Below are 10208 nucleotides of genomic sequence, written 5' to 3'. Positions count from 1 at the left end.
GAGATAAGGGTAGATTATCTCTTGATTCAGTAGACTGAGTGCAGAGGCTTGCCCTCACCAATAGGGTAGAAATCCATCGAGGGACCTAATGAAACAAAAGGCAAATGAAGGGCAAATTCACGGTCTCTTCTTGAGCTGGAAAATCTCTTTGTTCCTGCCTTTATAGACGTCAGAAGCTATATCTTCTCCTCTCCCTGCCCATCCCTGTCCCTGCCTTCCCGCCCCTCCTTCCCTCTGGCTCATTCCACTCCACTGGCCTCCTGCTGCTCCTTCAACATTCCAGGCTTGCTCCATCCCTGGAGCATTTGTTCCAGCTGTTTCCTCTGCTGAAAACCCTATGTAACGTTGCAGCTTCCCCCACCAGCCTGGGACACTTCATCTGCTTTTTCTTCTTTTTGTCCAAAGCACTTATCACCTTCTAACATACTGTCATGATTACTTATTGTCTATCTATCTACCCTCTGCTGGAATGCAGATTCCATGAGGGCAGAGATCATTGTGTTTGCTGATAAAGTTTAAAATAGTGCCTGGTACAGAGGAGGTGCTGAATAAATATTTACTAATGAATTGTGAGGATTCAATGTGGCATTGCAAGTAAAGCATTTATAATGGTGCCTGGCTCATACAAAATTCTCAATAAATAGCAGATACTGTTATGATGCTTGAGGAGACCTCACTTTTATCCTTGCTTGGGCCAGCCAGCCTCCTCACAGTCTATCTCAGAAGGTGTTGCTTCTGAAGCCAAGCAGGACCCTGTAGGGCTTCCACATATAAATCCTTTCTGCATCCCCATTTCTTGTTTGTAGAAAAATAGGCTTTCATCAGCCTCCACGACCTTCCCTGTTCCGTCTAGTTAAGGCTATGGTTTTTCCTGTGGTCATGTATGGATGTGAGAGTTGGACTGTGAAGAAGGCTGAGCGCCGAAGAATTGATGCTTTTGAACTGTGGTGTTGGAGAAGACTCTTGAGAATCCCTTGGACTCAAGGAGATCCAACCAATCCATTCTGAAGGAGATCAGCCCTGGGATTTCTTTGGAAGGAATGATGCTAAAGCTGAAACTCCAGTACTTTGGCCACCTCATGTGAAGAGTTGACTCATTGGAAAAGACTCTGATGCTGGGAGGGATTGGGAGCAGGAGAAGAAGGGGACGACAGAGGATGAGAAGGCTGGATGGCATCACAGACTCGATGGACGTGAGTCTGAGTGAACTCCGGGAGATGGTGATGGACAGGGAGGCCTGGCGTGCTGCGATTCATGGGGTTGCAAAGAGTCGGACACGACTGAGCGACTGAACTAATTAAGTTCAAGCAATTGCTAATGAGGGAAGGGAGGGGATGTAGAAACAAAGGAGGGGCAGTGAAGAGAAAATAGTGCAGTCTTGAGGCAGGGTCCTGGTCCTCCTGAATGAATATACATAGCAATACCTTTGAGTTATTCTGCAGGAACCCGTGCCCAGTAACACTTCTGCTAACAGCAGATGTCATCTTAAGTTAATAAAGTAATTAATTTACTTATTTAAACCATCAATTACTTTAATTTCTTCTTAGTCTCCTACTAGATTCCGTTCATCTTTCGGTTACAATTTAACACGATTCTCATTCAGAGATGTAGGTTAGGCAGGATCCACCTGCCATTAAAGCATCTTTTATTGCTGCCAGATTGTAACTACATAATCTTTATATTAACAAAGACCTAACCATTTGTCTTCCATAAGAGTAGAAGCTCCCTGAGGGCAGGTCTGGGCTTCATTTACTATTTGTTCCCTGGTCTCCCAGCTCAATGCCCAGCATGAAGCAGGTGCTCAGTAAATGTTGGGGGAATCAATAGATGAACATACTCCTTTCTAGAGGTTTAGAGTTTGGAGGAGAAGGGGACGGCCGAGGATGAGATGGCTGGATGGTATCACGGACTCGATGGACGTGAGTCTGAGTGAACTCCAGGAGATGGTGATGGACAGGGAGACCTGGCGTGCTGCGATTCATGGGGTCGCAAAGAGTCGGACACGACTGAGCGACTGAACTGAACTGAACTGAAACTAGCGACAGATTAAAGACAACATTTGGAAGGAGCTTTGATGATCCCTCTTTTGGCTGAGCAAATTGAAAATCAGAGCATCTAAGAGTCTTGCCTATGAAGCCTCAGCAGCCCAGGGTTGCCATCTTCCCATCAAAGCAGAGTTTCTAAGGGGTGGGTGGGGGTGGGAAGTATGTCTGATTTTACTGCAGCATCACCTCCTGCAGGAAGCCTTCACAAATCCCCTGGGGGACAGTCATTCTCAGTTCCTCTGGATTTCCAAAGTTTATCCCTTTCTAATTATTCTATGGTTTTCCCCCACAGCCCCAAATTATAGCTGCTAGTCTGTCTCCCTTTTCTGGGGATTGTGCGCTCCACAGAGCAAAGCTGGAGCAAGCACCCCTCCGGAATCACCTGGCCCAGGTTGGAGTCCCCGCTCCACAACTTACTAGCTGTGTGACCGTCATTTAAAAACTGGGCTTCTCTGGGCTCTCCTCTGGAAAGTGGCTGAGTCATGTCACAGACCTGATGGGGCTGTTGAGGAATAGAATTTGATCAGGCAGATTAAATGCTTGGCTTTAACTTTGTGAAGCTTCAAGGTCCTGTTTCTCAACAAAACTAGGGCGAGCAGCAAGAATTTGGGGAAAAGCGTACAGAACTGGAGTCGGGAGCTCTGATTTTTGGTCCTGAATGGCCGAGTGACCGTTGTCCGCCTTCCCTCTGGGTCGCGCGGGTCCCGGGACTGAGCTTGGACGGAGGTTCTCCTGGAGAGGCCCCTCCCGGCTGGTGACATTCTAAGATTCCAGGAGCGAAAGAGTTTGGGGATGGGGGAAGGGTGGGGGTGGGGGAGGCGAGGCGAGCCCGATTGGCCCCTGCGCGCCACGTGTCGGGCCCGGGAGCCGAAGACTGTCCTGGCCCGCCCCTGCGCTGCGACTGCTGCAGCTCTGCTAACGGACTCTGACCCAGCGAGCTCCGCGTCCGCGTGTCGGTCTGCCCCTCTGTCCGTCCGCTACGGGAGGCTTCCGCCGCGGGGTGAGTAGGTTGAAGCTGGAGACGGGATCGCTCCAGGGGAGCCCCCCACCCCACTCGGGGCGGGCGGCGGTTGTAGGGACCTGAAGGGAGAGCCGTAAACGCCCAGTCATCGCTGACCCACGCCTGCCGCCGGCTCCGGGGAGGGGCGCGGGGACCGGGAACTCGAGGGCGCGGTAACCCGAGAGGGTCGCGGGCAGCGCGTGTCTGGGGCAGCGCAGTGGAGCAAATCCACGGCCGCAGGCGGGGAAGCGGAGGCGGAGGGCGCGCGGGCTGCGGCTTGGAGAGGAGAAAAGAAGAGGAGGAGGGAGGGGACAGCGGGTGCTGCTCTGCAGAGTGTGGAGGAGGGGCGGGGGGCCCCGGGACCCCTGCCGTGAGGGGCTTGAGAGACTTAGAAGGCCCCGGGTTGGAGGCACCTGGGTGGGGGTTTAAGGGCCCCCAGGGAAGGGTGTGGCTGGAGCCGAAGACTGGGCAAAAAGGATCAGACCCTGGGGCTACACCTGAAATGGCGGTGTGTGTTCCCGAGGGAGGGCCCTTTGTATGCTGACCGAGAGGGGCGCTGGGCTGTCCACAACTCCAGGCCCCGTGGACCCTGCCGCCTTCTAGGGACCACTCCTCTCTTCTAAAGGAGACTCCCAGCTGGGCTCCAGGGGCCTTGTGATGGCGTGGAGGCCGCACCCTTCCTCCTGATCCCCTCAGTCCAGGGTTGGCCTTTCCAAAGCTTGGGGGCCTCAGATCACACCTCAGATACTAGCATGGGTGTGATTTTCCCTGAATCCAATCCTGGCTCCACCAGCAGCTTGCAGTGTGACCTTGAATCCCTAGCATTCGCTTTCTGAGCCTCAGTTTCTGTCTCCAAGTCCAGAACTGAAAAACCCAGCCCCTCTCAGAGGAAGCAATGGCTGTGAAAATTGATTTGTCAGCTGCAGAGAATGATGACAGATTTGGGAAGTCTTGATTACAGGCTTGGGAAGCTTGGCCTACCCAGCTCGGCCTTGCAAGGGGAAGGGGTAGGGTGGTCCTTTGCTTCCTCCCTCCCCTTCCTTTCCTCTCAACCTTGGTGGGTCTTCACTGACAATTCCAAATTTGGACATAGGCCCCGGAGTTTGTAAAAGAGCTCTGGTTTCCCTGGTCCACCGTTTCCTCTCACTTCCCCTTCCTCCCCTACCCAAAGCACACCTTAAATTGCCGGCCCCACTGACCCAACCTGTTATCATGACCTTCTTAGCCCCCACTTTGGAGGTGAATGGCTTCCCAGTTTCAGTTGTCACGGACCCTGCCCTTCTGGCTGGCAAGCTCTGCACCAACACAGAGGGCACTGGCCTCAGGGTCAGTGAAAAGTTGGGTCACAGTTCCAGGCGCTGGGGTCCTTGGGCAAACCCCTTCCTGCTCTGTGCCTTAGTTACCCTTCTATAGGAAAGCCTCTTGCTGCATTGGTGGTCTAGGATTCAACTGTTCTGAGCTTTAGGATTGTGGGGAATAGGGTGGGGCAGAGGCACCCATCCCCCTGGGCAGCTGTGACAGTCACTCATCCATCTTTCTTTGCCTTCCACTCTTTCTTCCTGAGGCCCAGGCTGCTGGGATCCAGAAAATATTTGTGGTTTCTGGGTAAGGGCCACAGCTGTTACTGGAGCAGACTCTGTCTTGGAGTGTGCAGAAAAGGGGGCTGCCCCTGGGAAGCCAGGGACCTGGCCTGTTGGGCTCATTCCTGAGACGGGGACGGGGAGCTCTGCAGTGCTGGGTCTCTGCCAGTGTCTGGAGCATCTGCACTGCAGCACCTAGAGACGCTCCAGCCACACCCAGCCCCAGCCTCTGCCTTGCACTAGCCAGCCGGGGCCCCAGGCACACTACTACCGCTCTGGGCCTTGGTGCCTTCCTGTTTAGAGGGTTAAGAGCTGTGCCCAGGGGACCCAGCTGGTCAAATGGTTTGGGGCTGCTGGCTCTTCATGCACCATTCTAGAATTTTTCCACAGAGGTCCAGTCATGTCCCTAACCTCACCTCCCCCAACCTCTCCAAGATGCTTCCTGGGTGGGGACAAAGCGCAGGGTGTGGTCTCGACCCTGATTTTCAACTTGCCTGTTCCTCTAGCTCCATCTCAAAAGAGGAGAGGAAGTCTTGGGTCAGGGCGCCTTTATCCATCCTTCAAAACGTGTTGGTTTGGAATCCAGCCACATTCCCTTTCCTTTTGGGGTTGAGAAGCTCTCTCCAGAGACTGGCTAAGGAGGAATGCCTGGCCTTGGGTTCTCGGAGCCTCGGATCCCTGTCTGTAAAATGACAATGAGGTTGATATTCTCCCTCGTAAGATTATAAAATGGCTGCTGCTGCTAAGTCGCTTCAATCCTGTCCGACTCTGTGTGACCCCATAGACTGACGCCCACCAGGCTCCCCTGTCCCTGGGATTCTCCAGGCAAGAACACTGGAGTGGGTTGCCATTTCCCTCTCCAATTATAAAATGGCATATGTGAAAAAGTGTTTTGTAAACTGAGAGCGCCCTGCCCAGAGAATCAGATGCTACTGCTGGAATCTCAGAAGGGTGTGGTGCTTGAGGAAGCAGATGACCTGAGCCTTGGGTTCCTCATCTACCAAACGCGTGTCTTTGTAAATAATAATAAAATAGTAACTTCTATTATTTATTGAACCTTGTAACTTACCAGGTCTTGGCTGAACACTTGATATGTTGGATGCTGTTACCATGCCCTTTCTGCAAATGTGGAAACTCAGTTATCATATGTGTAGGGTAGAAAGAACACTAGCATTTGCATAGGGTGTCCTGTGTTCCGGGATGTCTTCTAAGCACTGTTGTTCTTTAGTCACTGAGTTGTGTCCGACTCTTTTGTGACCCCATGGACTGTAGCCCACCAGACTCCTCTGTCCATTGAGTTTCCCAGGCAAGAATACTGCAGTGGGTAGCCATTCCCTTCTCCAGGGGACTTCCCTATCCAGGGGTCAAACCCGTGTCTCCTGCATTGGCAGGTGGATTCTTTACCTCTGAGCCGCCTGGGAAGCCCCCTTCTAAGCACTAGATATGTCTAAACTTTTTTTATGCTCACCACAGCTCCTCTGAGGTAGGCACTATTTTATCCCCTGTTTTACATTTGAAGCTAAGTACGTGCCCAAAGCCACTCGAGCTCCTGAACAGCAGATCGGGCTGCAGTCTCGGGCAGTCTGGCTCCTGCCTGTGTGCTGGGAGACACTGTGCTTTTTTGTTGCTCACGTAAGTGGCCTGAACTGGGATTCAAACCCAGGCCAGTCCAACTCCAAAGCTGGGCCATCCCAGATTGTCTCCTGGGGCCTTATCCTGCCTGAGGATCAATGGTTCTGGGTCAGGAGAGGGGAAGACACTGCTCTCTAAGAAATCCGAGTGCTGTGAGCTAGGGGGTGTGCCGGAGCACAGGGCCAGGAAAGGCATTTACTCTGGCTTCATTAAGGCAGGTCCTGGCAGGGGGAGGGGCCGGCCCTTGGTGTCTTCCTGCAGACTGTGGTGGGGAGAGCCATCAGAAAAGGAGAAAGGGGAGGATCTAGATTTTGTAGCCCAGGGGCCTCCAAAGAGGGGTGCACACACCCAGGGAAGCACTAAAGATGATTTACTGGGATGCCAGAAGAAATTGTTAGACTTCTTACTATATATATTTTTAATCTCATGCTCAAAAAGTATGTCTGTTTCATGTAATGAATGATCTTTTTTTTTCCTTTTGTTACTGGTGGTATATGGGATCCAAAAAAAAAAAAAAATTGCAGGTCACTGCACAAAAATTTGTCAACTTCATTGAGGTGGGAGATTCATCTGTCCTATTATCTTTTCTACCCCCCAGCTCCTGCCAATGGGCATGCAGGAGGCACTCAATGTATAGGTTTTGAAAAATGAGGCCCTGCTTAATCACTAATGTTTTGTATGAGCAGGGAAAGTTGCTTAACCCCTCCAGTGATTTCCACTCCTGGCTGTATAATGAGTTTGAAAATGGTTGGCAAGATGATTTCTTTTTGTTCTATGATTTTTTTCAAAGGAGTCACTAAAGAAAGCATGGAAATTACTCAGGATCTTTCACTCAACAATCCTTATAAACCACCCTTGGTAGTAGGGGGTGCATTAAGGAAACATACACAATGATTTTCAGGAAAAGGTAAAAAGGTAAAGTGATTCTACCTTTATATCAGTCACACAGATATAAAAATGATCATGTGCAAAAGATTTTATTCTATTCAATAATCAGTGACTAGACCAGGCCTATGTTAGAACCAGCTCAGAAGAGAAAAAGTAGTTACTTTTATATCAAAAGGAACGTGCAAATGGAGGCAAACAGGTTTTTCCACCAGAGGTGAGGGAGGGGAAAGGGAGGGAAATCCACCCAACTTTTTATCAGAGAGGACAGAATGAGCATGTCTCTAAGAATTGGGTTTTTATAGATTTTTTTTTCCCTTGTAATACCTTGAAGACAAACAGCCTCCATCTAACTGAGGAATGATAAAGCGGTTGACCCAAGCCTCTCATGAGTAGATGGTTTCAGAATCACGCTGTTGTTCAAAGGTGGGAAAAGCCCCTCCTGGCTTCCTAGAAGAGTTAGAGTCACTTAAGAAAGTTTTCAAAAATTTTAAAAGCCCAGGCTTCATCTGTGGCCTGTTGAGCCTCTGGAGGTGGCCTTATGCTTTGCTAAGTTTGAAAAACTCTGCAGGTGGTTATTAATGAAGTCGGAATTGAAAAAGCACTGCTTTTGATGCTAGAAGACTCGTTAGAAAGTGCTAGTGGAAGAGATTCCTGGTTTAGGGGGAAAAGGGGTGTGGTGGTGGGTGAAGAGGAAGAGGAGGGCAAGCAAATCAGGAAGGATGTCAAGGGCCTTGAATGCTGAGCTCAGAGGGCCTACGGTTGAAGGAGGCCCTTGGAGATGAGTGGGCAGTACCTTGGGCACTCCTGGGCCACAGAGGTTTGGGTGATTTTTTTTGCATGATTTTCCAGATTATTTATAAAATTTTCCTCAATTTGCCCTTACCCTCCACACTTGATCTCATACCCTAATACTCAACATCTCTCTCCCCCCAAAAGTGCACTCAATTCCTCCAAAGCCGGCAGGCTGCGTTTTGAAGACAGAAGTGCTTTTTCTTATGCTGGTGCTTCTTCTCCCCTCTTTCTTCTTCCTCTGCTTCATTCCATCGAGTCCATATTCTTGATTGTGTACTTCTGTCAGCCTGAACCCCTAATATGCATCTTTACCTTTATGTATGTATAGCAGACGTAAAAATGGAACATGAAAGGACAAGATCAATGCATTATTTCTATCTGTCTATTTAGTTGTGCCAGGTGTTAGATGAGGCATTCGGGATCTTTAGCTGCGTCTTGTGAACTCTCAGTTGTGGCATGTGGAATCTAGTTCCCTGACCAAGGATTAAACCTGCGCCCCCTGCATTGGGAGCTCAGATTCTTAGCCACCGGACCACCAGGGAAGTCCCAAGATCAGTTTAAAAAGTTGTAAGTTGTAGTATTCTCATCCTGCACCCCAATGGATCATTGTGTCTGGTACCCCACTTTGGAGACCACTGCTCGAATGACAATGATTGTTTTAACAGAAGCTAAGTAAGTGAGTGAAGTTGCTCAGTCGTGTCTGACTCTTTGCGAGCCCATGGACTGTAGCCTACCAGGCTCCTCTGTCCATGGGATTTTCCAGGCAATAGTACTGGAGTGGATTGCCATTTTCTTCTCCAGCGGATCTTCCCGACCCAGGGACGGAACCCGGGTCTCCCGCATTGTAGACAGACGCTTTACAGTCTGAGCCACCAGGGAAGTCCACTTAATGGAAGCTAGCACCACTAATTCAACATTTACTCTGCACTTCACCATGCTAAGTATTCTACCTGCCTTACTGTATTGAATATTCACAAAAACTTTATGAGATTATCATTTTAGAGGTGAAGAAACTGAGTAAGAAAGAAATGATGCAATTCACCCATGGCCATGAGCAGTTAGCATTTGAATTTAGGCTGTGACTGCAAAGCCTACAGTCTTAATTACAAAATGCCACGCTGTGTCCTTTGTAAATGTTTGGGACTTTATTTTGTAGATGTGGAAATTGAGATTCATGTTTAGGTAACTTACAAAATTACAAATTGCTAGGGGGCAAAGCTGTGACTGGGTCTGACCTCCAAGGCTATGCCTTTTGCAGGACTTGGACGAGACTTTCTGTCTGGTTCTCGGTTTCCGCAATGCTATAGTTGGGCATTGGTGGTCGAGCCAGCCCTGGCATTCTGTACCCCAGAGTGTTCCTCCTGGAGTCAGTCCTGTTTGCTGGCAGCCTGAAGAACTAAGGCAGAAGGTAGTCACAGCAGCACAAGGCCAGGAGGCCACTCTGCCTTGAATGGGTTTCTGGAATGATCTGTCCTGATGAACCTTCATGGAAATCCATGTCTGAAGAGAGTCAGAGCTTCTGGGGGGAGAGAGGCACCAGTGTAGAGTGGCCATACCTGCCAGTCTGGATAAGCTGTTTCAACCAAGATGATGAAACTTGCATATCGAGGGTGGGATGGGGATAGAGAGGAGTCCTGTGGCCTTGGGGGAGAACTCTCCCAGGACTGATGTTCTGAGATTTTGCTGTGAGAATCCCTGGTTGGTATCTGCAGAAGTCTTTCACACCCTCTTTCAGTTTTCCCAAAGATGGAGTAACATTGTCCACAGTTTGCTGATGAAGAAACTGAGGTTGAGAGAGGCAACCTAGCTTGTCTGAACAGAGGGGCAGGCTGGGAACCGAACCTGGGTCTTTTCCTTTGGCCTCTTCACTTCCTATTGCAGCGAGGGCTCATTGCTATGTGGAGCCTTGTGATGACCTGAATATGGGAGGTGGAGAGGTGGGCCATTGTCTGAGCCTGACATGCCTTTATCTTTGTCTAGAAAGTGAGGGACTTGAAGCAGTGGGTTGTTAGATCTGGGATTCTGAAACACTGGATGTAAAACGTTTATTCAGGCAACTTGAGAAGTGTGGTCTGGGTCACCCTGGAAGGGATCAGAGCCCCTCATAAAGCCTCAGTGGCGCCTCTGTGATTAGCTCCAGAGCTTCCCCCAGCCCTCAAAGGAGGGGCTGTCGAAGCTCAGCTCCTTTGAACTGCACTCAGAACATGCAGTTCTGGACGATGTTTGCTTTCTATGTATACACAAGACATGCACTCACAAGAGGCACATACA

General features: G+C 49.9%; 1 protein-coding gene across 2 annotated transcripts in view; it reads left to right on the top strand.

Annotated features, from left to right (window-relative positions):
• Positions 1-2919: 2919 nt before the first annotated feature.
• The window catches only part of ANXA6 (annexin A6), a 48871-nt gene continuing 41582 nt past the window's right edge, over positions 2920-10208 (top strand). For both annotated transcript variants that reach the window (XM_052642869.1, XM_052642868.1), the window contains exon 1: positions 2920-3045. The gene's annotated coding sequence lies outside the window, so the exon portion shown is untranslated. The remainder of the gene's footprint in view (positions 3046-10208) is intronic.

Source organism: Budorcas taxicolor, chromosome 7 (genome assembly GCF_023091745.1).
Source record: "Budorcas taxicolor isolate Tak-1 chromosome 7, Takin1.1, whole genome shotgun sequence".
NCBI classification, from domain to species: domain Eukaryota; kingdom Metazoa; phylum Chordata; class Mammalia; order Artiodactyla; family Bovidae; genus Budorcas; species Budorcas taxicolor.
The sequence above is the reverse complement of the archived record's forward strand: the minus strand, read 5'-3'. Positions and strand labels throughout refer to the sequence as shown.